Genomic DNA, 9,746 nt, shown 5'->3' with positions numbered 1-9,746 from the left:
CCAAATTATACAAGATTCGCGTAATCTTGTATACTAAGTAGTGAGAATGTTTTGCCAACTAACAAAAAAACAAAGTCTCAGTCTAGCCGTGTATACAGTACAGGACCGGGGCCAATGTTTCTCAATCCTGGAAAGTGGGGTTATTTTGCCAGGGCCATAAAATTATAGTAAATTAAAAAATATATAGTAGATGAGAAAAACTAATACATTTTTTGAAGATATTCTACCCTCTATACAGTGATGAGCGTGTTAATAACCAGCAAAATAGCGCAAAAGATGAAAAACGTATTAAGTGGTGAGATAAAAAGAAATGGAACTAGTCGAGCTGGGAGATTTAGCGATATTAACATATAAATTCACATTATATTGATAGTTTCCCACCTTTACATGTATCAGAGGAGTATGTCAACTAAAACCGTCACTGTGACAGTGGCAGTTGCCAAACTCGTCCGATACGTCTAAAGGTGGGAACAATCAATATAATGTAAATTTTTAGGTTAATATCGCTAAATTTCCCAGCTCGACTAGTTGTATTTCTTTTTATCTCACAACTCAATATATTTTTCATCTTTTGTGCGTTTTTGCTGGTTATTAGCGCGCTCATCACTGTATATCCTTCAGCAACTGACGTACTATTCCATCCATCATGCCGCTTCAACGTTGCCATACTGGCTCTAGCGTCTTCTAGATTCTAGACGAGTTGCCGATGTTCGACGCAAACAGTGACCTGTATATTCTTGTCATCATCATCACCATAGCCAGCTCGCAAAGAAATCGCCACTTCTGTCGATTCCTGGCAACTTCCCTCCATCTTCTGACCCCTAGAATCTTTAGGTCTTCTTCTACATTATCAATCCATCTTCTCGTCGTCTTCCTCTACTTCTTGTGCTCTCTGGTTTTGAAAATTTAATTTCTTAGTGTATTCGTGATCTGGCATTCTAGCAATGTGTCCAGCCATCTAAGTCGCTGCACTTTAACGAATTTCACAATATCTGGTTTGGGGTATGGTATAATTGATACAGTTCAAAGTTGTATCTTCGACGCCATAGCCCATTTTCATTTACGGCCCCAAAAATCTTTCTAAGAATTTTTCTTTCAAAAATTCCAAAAAGTCTTTGATCATTTTAAGATACGGTCCTCGTTTCAGCCCCATATCAAAACCGGTCTTATTAAGGTCCTGTATATATTGAGCTTTACTGCACGTTTTATATTTTTATTTTTTAAATGTTTCTGGAGGCCGTGAACAGTTCTGTTTGCTATTCATATGCGTTTTTTTATTTCATCGCTTGTCGTGTTTATTGAGTTTACTAGCGATCCAAGATAAATGAATTCCTTGACTTGCTCAAGGGAATGGTTGTTAAATTGAATTCTCTGTTCGATATTTCGGGAGTTTTTAGAAACCAAAATATATTTGTTTTTTTCCTCGTTTACCACAAGTCCTCTTTACCACAAGTTCACTTGCCGCACCCTCAAGCCTTGTAAAACACTGCACCATATCTCTGATACTTCTGTCCACTATAACTATATCGTCAGCGAATGCGAGAATTTGCGTCGATCTATTAAAAATAGTTCTATTCATTCTAATATTTAATTTTCTGACTGCCTTTTCCAAGGCAATATTAAAGAGGAGACACGCCAGCGCGTCTCCCTGTCTTAGACAGGGAGTTTTTTCCGTAGAGACGTAGAGTTTTCTCCTTGAATTCTAACGCACGAGCTTACATTTTGCATTGTGAGTTCGTTCAACTTAACCAACTTAGGTGGGATCCCAAAGTCTATCATTGCATTATATAATGCAGTTTTGTTAACACTGTCATAGGCTGCTTTGAAGTCGACGAAGAGATGGTGGGTATCTATGTTATATTCTAGTGACTTTTCTAGAATCTGCCTGTGTGCTTGAATTTAATGTATAGTTGACTTTCCAGCAGTGAATTCGCGTTGATATTGACCAACAATATCTTTTGTGAAAAGTTTCAGTCTTTCAAACAATACATTGCGAAATATTTTATACGCAGATGCTAGCAGAGTAATGCCTCTATAGTTCTTACAATCCAGTTAATCACCTTTTTTATGCAACGGACATATTATTCCCTTTAGCCACTCTTCTAGTACCTGTTTATTCTACCATATAAGTACTATTAATTTATAGATTGCTGCAAATAGTTGATCACCACCACCTTTATTATACATTTCAGAACAGATTTCATCGATTCCTGGGGCTTTATTATCTTTAAGTTTTAGGATGGCATTTGACACTTCTCTCTTGTTGGGTCTTCACTGTGTAGTTGATGATGTAGATTTTGTTGATTTTCTATGTTGTAAATTTCTTCAATATCGTTTATATTTAGATATTCGCTGAAATGTTGCGCCCGTCTGTTAAGAACTGAGTTTTTGTCATGCAGAATTTCACCGTTAGTGTCTCTACAACTTTTTAATCGTGGTTTTAATTCTCGACGGCTATTATTTAAGGACTTATAGTATTTTCTCGTTTCATTTTTATCACATAAACTTTGTATCTCATAGAGAGTGTTCCGTTCGTATTTTTTCTTCTTACGTCGATGGATATGTTTTTCCTCTCTTCTAAGATGTCTACATTCTTCTTTTTTTTCTTCGTGTACAACCTGCGTCGATGGAAATATGAAAACAAAGATATTGGATGATAATATGATATACACAAGGAAGAAAATGAGACCTTTTTGTAATACAAAACTCAATGCGACTAGATAAGACACTGGAAATAAAAGGGTATGAACAGTACGATAAGTAAAGAGGAATATGGCCGCCAACTCGGGGTATCTGGGCCTAGAATTTGAAAAGCTAACTTTACTTTTATAATACTGTCTGCTGATACATATTATTGTGTATCAATTTATCAATCAAAGATAGAATAAAAATTTAATTTTTTTAATATAACGCCTGCACATAAATTTGATACACCCTGTATATTGACTTGTAAATATTTATTAGAAGTTAGCTTTCACGCAAGGAGGTTTCTCCTTAATGAGTTTTTCCATGAAGAATTAAAGACATTTGTTTTGTTACGTGAAAGGTAGAATCCACAGGTAGCTGTAATTATTAGTTTTTAGAAAAACTAATGGTAAAGACATTTGAAATTTTAAATCTGTTTGTTTAAGCACAAGAATATTTAGATAATTTCCGAAAAGTGATTAGTTGAGTAGAAATATTGTTTGAAAGAATGACTGGGTTTTTCGAATGAAAAAGAGTAAGGTGGAGAGAGAAATGTTTCTGATTTGCTTGGCAACTTGGAATGGGGAAAGAGAGGTTTGAATGTTGAGACAGTTTGGAAAAGAAAAAATCATTGTGTTACCGGCATCCGAGAGGAGCAGTCAAAAGTTTTCGTGAGTAGTTCAGAAGCAAGTACTAGTGGTTGTATTGATAGTGAGAGTAGCTGAAAAGTGAAACGAGAGACAAATCAAATCGAGAAGAAATACCTCTTTGATTCTGTAAAGTCCAAGAGAGTAAGTTACAAGAATTATCGTTATTAAAATTATTTGTGACACCAAGTAAAAAAGATACTTGGGTCTCAGGAGATTATTGTTGAGAGAAAGAGAGGAGAGAGATTTGGAGTTTATTGAACGAGTCCTGGTCAAAGGAAGCCTGGCTGGTGTTTTGGAGAAATAGTTGCTGGTATGCTGCTGGATTTTTGCTGAGAACGGAGAGGGCTTTGATTGGTAGCCTAACATAATCAACAAGGAGGAGCTGTTTGGGTCAAGAGGAGACATCATTGTGTGTGAATCAAAAAGGTCAGTCAATAACCTATGTGATAGATTTTCTTTATAATCAGAAGTTAATTTTTTACGCAAAAGCATATGAATTTAAAGTTCCAACATTTCAAAAATTTAATAGGAAATATAATTAATTTTGCGAATACCAAATTTGTTTGTTTAGCTTGTTTTATTAATGGTATCAAGAACAAAGAGATAAATATTTGTTTGAATTAGTTTAATTTATATGGTAAAAGGTTCTTTTGGACAGTTATGCCTACAGGATTTAATTGATAAATTTACAGAGCATTGCTTTTGATAATAAAGATATTTGTATGTGCTTATTTATGATATTTCTATTTATTTCCTTTTCCTATTTTATCCTATAAGGATCAACTAAGAGATACTGAAGCCACGAGAAAGGATAATATTAACCTAAGATAATTTGATTAAATATTTTATGACAAAAGGCACCCTGAGATTTTTTTGTTAATATTTTTTATGTATGATTTGCGACAATTAAATAAATAATCAAATAAATACTAATTAATATAAAAGTAATAGAAAGCAGATCATAACAATATATATATATGTATAAGCTATTTGTATGTTCTTTAGTATATTTCTTATAAATATATTTGTCAATAGTATTTTTGCTTTTTATTTCAGTTCTTACTAACAGTACATAACATAGCATTACAAGGTAAATATTGAATTTTGTTGTGTTTCAGGAAATTGTCTCGTGTCATTTATTTATTTTATGTATTTCTCGTTGTTCGTTACTTCAAAAAATAACTAAAAGCTTATCTTATCTTCCAAACTGTTATTCTCACGAAGACAGGTCTATTTAGGGTGAAATTCTCTTAGCACTACAACATCTAAAGTGTTTGGAAGGCTGTTCGAAACGGAGCCAAGCTGCTGGTGTCCTGGTGATATATTATGTAAATATAGGTAAGGCTTTCAACAATTTTCCTTAGGATGCTCTACAACATTCCAAGGATTTGGACCGTGGGATGCGGCGAAGTCTACAAAGTAACATAATGAATATTTAAAAGTTTCCATGAGTAATTGCAACAGTTTAGTTTCCCGTACAAGACCAAACAAAACATTACTGATTATTCCCAAACAAAATATTAGATTATGTCTCAATCTATGACGAACTGAGTGGTTGTCAGTCAAAGCATTTAAAGAAGCATGCGCGTTCACATGCATCTGCGCGATGAAAGTTCGAAACTGTTGGTAGCTTTTTTATTTGATCATCCAAAAAAACTGACAAGTAAATGGACAAGAAATGATTTTAAAATGGAAGATTTACATAAAAACTACATGAAATTATCCTGTTCCTCGCAAACTAGTTACTAAAGTCCCAATAAAAATTATGAATTTAGGCCGTTTTCAATAAGAACTAATACAGTCGAACCCGCTTATTAGAATACCGGTTAAAGGAATATCCCGGTTTAAGGAATAGAAATTTGAGGTCCCCAAACGTTTTTACTAGGCTTATATGATCGGTTATTAGAATATGCCTGTTATAGGAATACTTTTCTTGGCACGACGGCTATTTTAATAAGCGGGTTCGACTGTAATCGAATGCTTACCTAGAATCTGTGTGCAGCTTACGGTTGTTAATTGGTCGTCATTACGGTGTGGTTTTAATACTTAAATTGGTAGATCTTTGGTTACTGTTTGAATTTTTGGACAGTTAGTATTTATGATGCTTTTATTCCATTTAAATAGCGTATATTTGATGGATTCTAGATCTTCGCCGCTTAGAAAAGAGAAATTTACTGCACATTGTACGCACTTTATGAGATTCTGACCAGAACTGACCAGTATGCCGGTATGGGAAATTAAACGCGGCGACACAAGCCCTTTAATAGTAAAAATACTTTCTAAATTGATCGCTGGCGGACCGAAACGAAATTTCTTAAGGGATATTATTACTGTTGATTTTATTTATTAATTTTAATTGAATTAGGCAATTGAAAATCAATGTAGTTAATTTTTAAAATCCCATAATCACTCGCAACCAATAGCTACTGCAGCAGTTTCTTATAAACTAATGATCAGAGTCCGAATTTCTAAGCATAATGATTTTGGTAAATAATACAGTCGAACCCGCTTATTGGAATACCCTTCGTGCCAAGCAAAAGTATTCCTATAACCGGGATATTCTAATAACCGATCATTGGTTGCTGGTATAAACGTTTCGAGACCTCAAATTTCTATTCCTTAAACCGGCATATTCCTTTAACCGGTATTCTAATAAGCGGGTTCGACTGTACAAGCAGGGCTATTTTCTTTTTAAATACGAACGAAATATGCAAAAATAAGTCATTTTGACAGGCCTTTTTATGCTTGTTTTGCTTTTTTAAATTATTATGCCTTTTTGAATTATTGTGCTTATTTGGTGCTTTTTTATATACTATTATCATTTTTTGCATTTGCAAACAGCAGAAATTTAATTTTCATCTATGTAGTGCAATTGTGGACTCTGACCTCCTATTAAATAAATTGCAAAATGAAACTTAAATCATTTTTGGAAAAGTACCTACTATCGAAGACATGTGCCGGATGAAAGTACTCTGCGAAAAATATGTTAATTGAATTTACAATAAAACCACAAAAAAAATAAAAACACTAGTGGGAAACAATTACACCTGGTTTGCTGTGGACGAGACTATGTGCAAAATACGTCGCTAATTTATTCATAGGCGTACTTCAAGAAGAAATCTTTACTAAGGGTTATTTAGTGTGCTCAAAAGAACTAGAAGCAACAAATAATACAGTTTCAAGATTCGTAAATGACGCATTAACAAATTTTTATTTTCCCGAGGCTGTGCCCACCAACAAAATAGTATTAATGCTTTTCGACGCTGCACCATATATAATATGATCAAAACAGCATCAAATCTTAAAGTGTTTTATCCAAATCTAATTCATTTTACGTGTTTAGCACACTGCCTGAATCGCGTTGCTGAGACTATTCGGCTGCAATTTCCACTTGTTAATGAGTTGATAAAAAATGGAAAACAATTCATTAAAGCTCCTTTAAGGGTGCAACTTTTTAGAGACAGATTCCCTAACACTCCATTATCATCGGAACCAGTGCTAACTCGGTGGTGTAGATGGTTAGATATAGCTTTATACTACGCCGCATATTTCGAAAATTTTAAAAGCTTCGTATTGGAACTTAAAAGACTGCTAGCAAATCGATAAAATATTGTCAGGATGTTTTAAGTGAAACATAATTGCAAAACAATATTGCTTTTATGAAAAGCAACTTTTGTTCTGTGAGTGAAACAATAAAATATTTGGAGAAACAGCAAATATCATTAGTTGAGTCGATCCAAAGAGTCAGATAGTATTAACAAAATTCAAAGATGTATTAACAAAAAACTAAGGATTTCAAAAGATGAAAAAAATATTTTCAGTTTTAAATTGAGAACACGTTGAAGATATAAATAATATGGATCTGGCAGTAGTGGCAAAGTATAAGTATGCAACGATAACCAGTGTGGACGTTGAAAGAAGCTTTTAGATATACAAAAATGTTTTGAGTGATAGGTGCCGAAACTTTACGATGGAACATTTAAATGACTAATTAGTTATTTCATGCTTTAAACAAAAATGATAATATATTTTCCTTCATCTAAAGCGTGTCAATAAAAATTAGGTTAAAGTATTTTTGTTTCAGTTATCTATTTTTGTTTGTCAAAATCTATATGCTTATTTTCATGCTTTTCTTGTATCACTAAATGCTTTTTTTCGTAAAATTGTTATGCTTTTTAAGCGCTTTTTTGCGTTTCGTTATGCTTTTAAATCCGAACTCTACTAATGATGCTGTTTTATATGAGATGGTCTTTTATGTAAGGTATTGATAAATTCAATGAAGAAAGTAGTGGATATACCGAACATTTATTTTACCAAAAAGTTTAATGTTGCTTTGAATAACTATTTCTTAATTTCGTTGGTAATTAAAATGTAACTGTAATTTAATATAAAACATAAAATCTTTACGTCAAAAAAATATTTGACATTAACCATTTTATTTGTAAACTCTTTTTTTTTTAGTTTTTACTTTGCATATATTTGCATACTTGTATTGATATCACCTGACGGTCCTGTTTATATCTGTTATCTCAAAGTTGGGAAGCATCGAAACGTTTTCACAAACGCATGACGAAAAACGAGCTAAAACGGAGCTTTGAGAGACTATACCTTGCCTCTAGAGTTTCGACCATGTTTAAGTCCTCCTTTATTATATGTTTTTGCCGCAGGATATATGTTCATAAATTTCATGTATTGTGTTTTGGTTTCAAGGGGCTAACCGTAGCAATTACCGTTTATGGAGCTTCTCATCGTACACAAGTGGCTTGTACGTTTTTCCTCCAGGAAAATTACCTTTGGAAGATAAAAAATTGATCGCTGTATGAAATACTGAGATAAATTTATATTATAATCCTTAAACACTTGAGATTTATTTAAAATTTAAATGTTAAACGAAATTTAGGATTTAAGCGATCTATTCATTGGAGTGTTTTTCATTGCTCATACATGTTTCGTACCTGTAAAATATAGAGACTTAACTCATATTTTACTGTGTGTATGTTTATTTATAGTATTTATACCCCAGAAAATAAAACCCAAAAAGAACTTGAATATTCGAAAAATTACTGGGCGCCATCCTTCAACTGGAATATCTGTAGAAAGTCACTAAATACTCCAGGGCAATAAGCTAGAAATAGACCATGTTCGGGACACTCAAAGATCCAGGTAACTGACTACTTTTTTAGTTATTGTATACCTATAGGATGAAAACCTACCTGTTTCCTGCCTAGCGTTCGCGTCCGTTTTTTAATTATTAACAATTTAGTGCAAAAATCGAGATTTTTTCGATTTTTACACCCCATTCAAAAGCTAAATAGTTGACGTAAAATTACAAAATTTAATTTTTTAGAACATTAAAAAAACCTTCAAAATACCGATTTTTGAAAGTTAAAAGACAATTTGTTGCTACACAAACTGCAAAATAAGTGAAAATCGTTATTTGTTAATAACTTTTACTAAAGCTACATTAGAACTTTAGTGTTTCACCCAAATTTGGGTATTGGGGTACTTAACAAACCCTCAAAATTTGAGACCGGTCCATTAATTAGTTTAAGAGTTATTCTAATTGATTTTCCCAGAGACCTTTATTATGCTATAACATAAGACAGAAAATAATGAAGATAGGGCAATTCTGCGTATGTCAAATGAAAGTAGAATAGAAAACTGATACTATCAAAATATACTAAAAAACGATAAAAAATTATCTAATGTAGTCAAAAATCCTAATGCCAAATTTGTAAAATTTTGTAGTTTAAAAACATTTAGAATAACTTTAAAAATATTGTCCGTAGAAAAATCATTTTACATATTAAAAAAGCTGGTATTTTACACGAATTTTAAAAAATGTAGTTCAATTGGTGACTAGTCGTGGTAAGTTAAGGGGAGCTGGAGCCGGCAAATGCACGAGTTCAAAAACTAAAAAAAAGCAACTTAAAACTACCATCATTTTCTATATCTCGGGATCTACTGAAAATGTTTTGATCGTTCTTTTTTTAATTTGTATGTATATTTTTTGTACATTACAAATATGCAATTTGTCTAGACATTTATTAATTAATAAACAGTCTAATTTGTTTAAACAATTTTTGAAAAAATAATTTTTTTCCAAAAATCCATGATTTTAATCATACTATCCCTATTAATCATAGAAAAAGTTAAGGTATACTTTAACAAATAAATTTTCTTTAATAAATAATTATCTAATAAAAGTCATTTATTTATTAAAGTGTACTTTAACTTTTTTTGTGATCATTAATAATACTATGGTTAGAAAAAAATAGATTTTTGTAAAAAAAATATGTTTTCAAGGATTGTTTAAACAAATGAGACTGTTTATTAATTAATAAATTTATAAACAAATTGAATATTTGTAATGTACGTAAAAATTACATACCAATTAAAAAAAGAAAGATC

Source organism: Diabrotica virgifera, chromosome 9 (genome assembly GCF_917563875.1).
Source record: "Diabrotica virgifera virgifera chromosome 9, PGI_DIABVI_V3a".
NCBI classification, from domain to species: Eukaryota; Metazoa; Arthropoda; class Insecta; order Coleoptera; family Chrysomelidae; genus Diabrotica; species Diabrotica virgifera.
The sequence above is the reverse complement of the archived record's forward strand: the minus strand, read 5'-3'. Positions refer to the sequence as shown.